The sequence below is a fragment of the Suricata suricatta genome, chromosome 11 (genome assembly GCF_006229205.1).
Source record: "Suricata suricatta isolate VVHF042 chromosome 11, meerkat_22Aug2017_6uvM2_HiC, whole genome shotgun sequence".
NCBI classification, from domain to species: Eukaryota; Metazoa; Chordata; class Mammalia; order Carnivora; family Herpestidae; genus Suricata; species Suricata suricatta.
The window spans coordinates 5,239,618-5,245,970 of NC_043710.1; the positions used below are offsets into that span (position 1 = coordinate 5,239,618).

At 45.1% G+C, this 6,353-nt stretch overlaps 1 protein-coding gene across 1 annotated transcript in view; it reads left to right on the plus strand.

Moving 5' to 3' along the window:
• Positions 1-5,666: 5,666 nt before the first annotated feature.
• The window catches only part of SPTBN2 (spectrin beta, non-erythrocytic 2), a 38,902-nt gene continuing 38,215 nt past the window's right edge, over positions 5,667-6,353 (plus strand). The window contains exon 1 of the mRNA XM_029914902.1: positions 5,667-6,043. The gene's annotated coding sequence lies outside the window, so the exon portion shown is untranslated. The remainder of the gene's footprint in view (positions 6,044-6,353) is intronic.

Consider the following 6,353-nt stretch of genomic DNA (forward strand, 5'->3'; position numbering starts at 1 on the left):
ACTGAGCCTCCATCTGGCCCCTGGCTTGGGTCATGCAGCCCTCAGGCTCTCCTGTGAGGTTCATTCCTCCCTCACCCCCACCCCATAGCCATCCCCACAGGCACCTGGCTCTCAGCTCAGGCACTTTTCAGATCTCCTTCAAATGTCAAGGAGCAGACTTGGCTTAGGGAGTGAGAAGGTTGTGGGTAGTGAGGAAATGCAACATATCTCAGACCTGCTTTGCCTACATGGGTGACAATGCCACTTCTACTCTGTGGCAGTTGTCCCTTGGTAGCACAGGGGGCTTTGAAATGCTGTGTCTTCTCAGAGTTCTAGGAATGGAATGGAGCATAAGCCTCTTCTGTCTGTTGTTGTCTGGTAGTGAGCACAGAAAACAGAGCCCGAAGTGCATCTAAACCCTCTTTCCTCGTGTCTCAGTCTTTTCCAATTCTGCTCCAGGCTCAGGAAGGATTGTATTTCTGTGTGGAGGGGAAACTCACATGCCCTTCCCATATCAACAGTTAATGGCATAAACTCTAAGTTTTAGGTTTATCAGGTTCTGTCTCTTGATGTTTAAAAAGAACCTTTGAAGGAAAAAAAATCCCTCTCAAGAACCCAGCTCTTACCATTTAAAAACTGGAGCTTTCCAGATTATCTCCTCTGCAACACAGGAAACAACAGGTGCTGGCGAGGATGTGGAGAAAGGGGAGTCCTCTTACATTGTTCGTGGGAATGCAAACTGGTGCGGCCACTGTGCAAAATAGTATGGAGTTTCCTCAAAAAGTTAAAAATAGAACTACCCTACAAACTAGCAATTGCACTACTAGGTATTTACCTAAAGGATACGAAAATACTGATTCGAAGGGAAACATGCACCCCAATAATAAATTTATAGCAGCATTATCCACAATAGCCAAATTATGGAAATGATTTCACTTGTGGAATTTAAGAAACAAAACAAATGAACATGGGGCGGGGCAAACCAAGAAATAGACTTTTAATTATAGAGAGCTCCGACTGATAGTTACGGGAGTGGAGGTGGGCAGGGCAGGGGTTAAATGGGTGATGGGAATTCTGATGAGCACTGGGTATTGTATGTAAGTGGTAAATCACTAAGTTCTACACACAAAGCTAATATTATACTGTTATGTTAAGTAACTGGAATTTAAATAAAAAGTTGGAGAACAAAAAGAAGAAAAAGAAGAACATCTCCTGTGCATAGATTTGAAAAGGTCTAGTTAGGAATTCAAAAGCCCAAGACTTTGACTCTGATCATTCTGTATAATCCCTGTGCAGAGGATGCTGCATCTAGAAAGCACTTGGTGCTTCTTAATGATAGGAGATAAATTCGGGGTAAAAGAAATGGAAAATGCATTGTTTGATATGAAAACATCTAGTTTTATCTTTTTATAACAAGGGATCACCTTCTCTCCCAAAATCTTTTCTGTCACTCATTATCACACAGATATCTACATGTCTGCTCTAGTAAGGACACAACCAGGAACTCGAAGCGCTCTCTTCTTTCACAAGCTCATGATCTAAGAGGGAACACAACCAATGGGCAGTGACAATCACATGGAGTGCTGTCAGAAGTCCCCTGTCCCAGATTTAGAGCCTATGGGAGGTTTTCTGGAGGAAATGACACCTACATTTAGACCTAAAGAGTAAATCCTAGGTGAATGGAAAAGGAAGAATTTCCAATCAAAGGGCATACCATGTTAAAAACCTCACACACACTGGAAAAACTCCAACAGACTCCTTATGTCTAGGAGTGTCAAGTGCAGAGTGGTGAGCAAAGGGGACTAGAGAGGTAAGCAAGGTGCGTAAACTCTGTTAAGAATTCTGGACTCGATCCCAAAGGCACTGGGGAGCCACTGACAGGTTTTCAGCAGAGGAGTGATCTGTCAGATTCTTGTATTAAAAAGATGCTCTGGGGGTGCCTGGGTGGCTGAATCCGTTAAGCGTCAGACTTAGGCTCAGGTCATGATCTCGCGGTTCATGGGTTCGAGCCCTGCATTGGGCTCTGTGCTGACAGCTCAGAGCCTGGAGCCTGCTTCGGATTCTGTGCCTCCCTCTCTCTCTGACCCTCCTCTGCTCATACTATCTCTCTCTCTCTCTCTCTCTCTCTCTCTCTCTCTCTCTCTCTCAAAAATAAATAAAAAAACATACAACCTTTTTATATTTTTTAAATGTTTATTTATTTTTGAGAGAAAGACAGACACAGAGAGAGAGCATGAGCAGAGGAGGGGCAAAGAGAGAAGGGGACAGAGGATCCAAAGTGGGCTCTGTGTTGACAGCAGAGAGCCTGATGCAGGGCTCAAACTCACAAACTATGACTGAGCCACTCAAGTGCCCTGGAGTAATCTTTTTAAAATACATAGTTGATCACTTCACTTTTTTGCTTTAAATCTTTCATTAGTTTTTCCAGGACTCCAAAGGTGAAAAACAAAATTCTTTAAATGACCTAGAAAGCCCTGCATGATCTAGCCCTTGCCTATTTTTCCAGCCAGAATTCACCAGACATTCCCTCCTGCCCACCGTTTTCCCTCCCTTCTCTCCATTTCTCACGTGCCTCATGAATCCTGCTGCTCCAGGCCTGGTGTCCACACACCGTGTCTCTGTAGCTAAGAACATGGTTCAAGTGTGAGACGTCTGGGTTGGAAATCCTAGCTCGACCTCAGCCTGATTAAATGACCCTGGGCAAGGCATTTCATCTCTCAATGCCTCCATTTTCTCTTCTTTGAAATGAGGTTAATACTTACCTGTCAGAGGTTTTACAAGAATGAAATGAAATGATATGTGGAAAGTGCTAAAAATACAGGCCCCAATTAGTGTTAGTTACCACGACTGTTATCTCCCACCCTCAGGCTGGTTAACACTTCTCATAATTCAGATCTGAGCTCAGATGACCTGAGGGAGGTCTCCCTTGACACCCTCTCTCCAACCAGGTTATGATCTGTTAAATTCTCACCTAGCATCCTGAACTTTTCATTCATTATTCTTTGTGATTATATATCTGAGGGGTTATTGTATTAATGTCTGTCAACCCGACCAGAATATAAGCTCCAAGAAGATAGAAATATCTCATTTTACTCATCATTAGATCCCGAGATCTCAGCCCTGTGCCTGGCACATAAGCCAGATAGTTTTGTTTGTTTGTTTATTTTGAGAGAGAGAGAGAGAGAGAATGCAAGTGGGGGAAGGGCAGAGAAAGAGGAAGAAAGAAAGAATCCCCCCCCCCACATGGGGCTCAATGCGGGACTCAAGAACCATGAGATCATGACCTGAGCTGCCATCAAGAGTGGATGCTTACCTTAGCCACCCAGGTGCCTCACAGCAAGTAGTTTTTAAATAAATGTTTGACTAAAGGAGAGGCAAGGTAGTGGAGCCAATGCATTCAAATCATTCAAGAAGACTGTGATCATAAAGAGTAAGGGCAGGACACAGAGGAGGATCAGGGTTTTTCACTTACTTTTTAAGCTGGCAGATACTTGAGCATGTTCAAATGCTGATGGGAAGCAGCCAGAAGAGAGAGAACTCACCAGAATGACTGGAGCCATGAGACTGCAGGAGGTAATGGCACTTAGTGCAGGAGCCAGAAGAATCAGTCTCAGATAGGAAAGAGACCTCTTCCGTGGTACAGGAATGAAAGAAAAAAATTCAGCTACCCTTGTGTTTGGTGACAGTAAGTGCTACCAAGACCTCTCTGTGAATTTTGGTAACGTCAGCAGCAAATCTGGATACTCCAAGAACCTCAGCATACTTGGTGGATTTCATTCTATGCCCTTTTGCAATTCATGTAAAAAGGAAGCAGGTGGTTGGTTTTTTTTTTTTCTTCATCAATGACTATACTGATGCACTACAGAGCAAAATAACAAGTTTCCAAAGCAACTGAGACCAGTGATCTCAGTGTTCTCTTTATTGAGCACCCTTCCTCCCCATATTGGGAAACAGCATAGAAAAATGATAATGTGATAAAATAATCATGGCTGACACTGGTTGAGGGCTACTATGTGCCAGGTGCTGTTCTAGTACTTTACCTACAATAACTCCTTCGATCCCCACCTTGTGATACCATTTTGCAGGTAAGGAAACTGAATCCCAGAGAGGTTATGTAACTTGCCCAAGGTCATCAGCAAGTAGGTGGCAAAACTACTTTCAAACCTAAAGAGTCTAACTCCAAAATTGATTTTTTTTTTGAGAGAGTGGAGGAAGGGGCAGAGGGGGAGAGAGAGAGAGAAAGAGAGAGAGACAGAGACAGAGAGAGAGAATCTTAAGCAGGCTCCATGATCAGCACAGAGCCCAATGAGGGGCTCCATCCCATGGCCCTGGAATCATGACCTGAGCTGAAATCAAGAGTCAGATGCTGAACCCACTGAGTCACCCAGGCGCCCCCAAAATTGATGCTTTACTCTACTCTCACTAGGAGAAGGGAAAGAACATATTAGGAATCAGAAGATCTGATGTCTCTATCATGAACTAACTCTAAACTTGGGCATTTGCTTAAGTGAACATCAGTTGGCTCATCAACAAAATGAGAATGATAGCGTTTACCTTTATAAGGCTTTTTAAAGGATAATGAAATGCTGAAAATGGGAACTACTATACAAAAGATCTTATGAGTATACTAATCATAAGACCAAATACCCTTATCTTCTTATTGGGTCACAAACCAATAGCTGTTGTTGAGACCCTTGGTTCCCATATCAGTGCAGCAGCAGCAGTTTGGATGTTCTGGCACCTTTGGCAGATCAGCTGATTCTCATCCCATCAACCGTAACACCCCCTGCCAGGTCTCCTTGATGACCAAGAACACACCTCGCTGCGCCCTTCCCCCTGAACACAGTCATTCCCACCTTTGGGAGCAGTTGGAGCTTATGCTCTCACTTTCATTCCATTGACCAAAGGAGTGACTGTTAAAAAATAAGCAGTAAATAAATAGCCTGAATGGTAGCTACTGGTGAGGTACACTCCAGAAGGTCAAGTTCGGTTTGGTGGCAGAACCACTGTTCCAGTTTAGTGGGAGAATCGGACCATCAGAGCTAGAAGAGAACTTCAAGGTCATGTTTTAGTGCAACTCCCTGACACCCTTCCTGACCCATTTTATACTGGGAAAACCAAGGTCAGGTAGGTGAGGTGCCACAACCTGATAGGACTGATAGCAGTACTTCTTTCTCCCTAACATGTTTTCAAATAATTTTAAAACAAATAATTTAACCTTGCCAAAATCATAACTGGAAAGCACTTCAATCACTTAGAAATTTGTTTTGGTGTATGTACCTTTTCAGAAAACAGCAAAATCCTAAAATTCCATTACCAATAAGTAAATAAAGCCTTAAACCCAATAGTTCGCGGGAAGTCCATGTTTCACATGGCCCCTACTTGGTCATCTAAGGCACCTCCCAGGCAGAAACAGGCCACATCTTCAGGGACAGCATAATCTGATGGTTACATTCGGACTGTCAAGCCCAATCTATTATTACTAGTTCATCTCTGAGCTTAATTTCCTAGTCTGGAATAACAGTATCCACCTCCTAGAGATGGAGTGTGGGGTGGGGGTGGGGGAGTGTCACATGAGATAATTCACTTTTAGCACCCAGCGGGCACTCTATAACTTTATTATTTTTTGAGCATAATTCTTTCCTCTCTCAAGCAGATAAGCAGTTCACCTTGCTTAATGACCATAGACCTTCGACCACTCAGATTCTGCTAAACCAAGGAGAAACCCAGCTGTGCCAGGCCTAGAAATGTCCATCCCCACCCCCACTCCCTTTTAAGACAGTGAGTAGGCCGGAATTCTTGGTTGATAAATGAGAGGAGCCGAGAAGGAGCAGAGAGAAGCTGCAGTGATGACTATTCTGAGAATCTGATCCGCGAGCAGGCGAATCTCCACCACGTACACCATGGAGACGCTTCGGGAAAGAGAGCCGGCCTACCTGCCTGAAGAAGGATGCTCCAGAGAGGGGATGGATGACAGAATGGCTTAAAGGGAGATGAACTGGAGGTGCCCCAAGAGGAAAATTTGAAACGGAAAACAGAGGCTGAATTTTGGGAAACCTGGGCGGTGAGTGACATTAAAGAAAAGATTGCGTGTCTCGGGGAGACAGATTTTTGGAGGAAGAGAGGAGTAGGGACAAAGGTGGGGGTCCTCGAGCTGCGGAGCCCGAGCCCCGCAAGCTGCGGGGGATCTCCGGCTGGCCCAGCGGTGACCGGAAGGCGGCATTACCGGCGGGGTGGGGGGGCACCCACAGGGAAGGTAGCGGGGTCGGGAGCCGGCCGCAGAGCGGCCGCCGCGTTCGCCCCGGGGAAGGTCAGCGACCCCCGGCCGGGGGGGACTGTGCGGAGAACTGAGAGGGGCAGCGGTTGCCATGGCG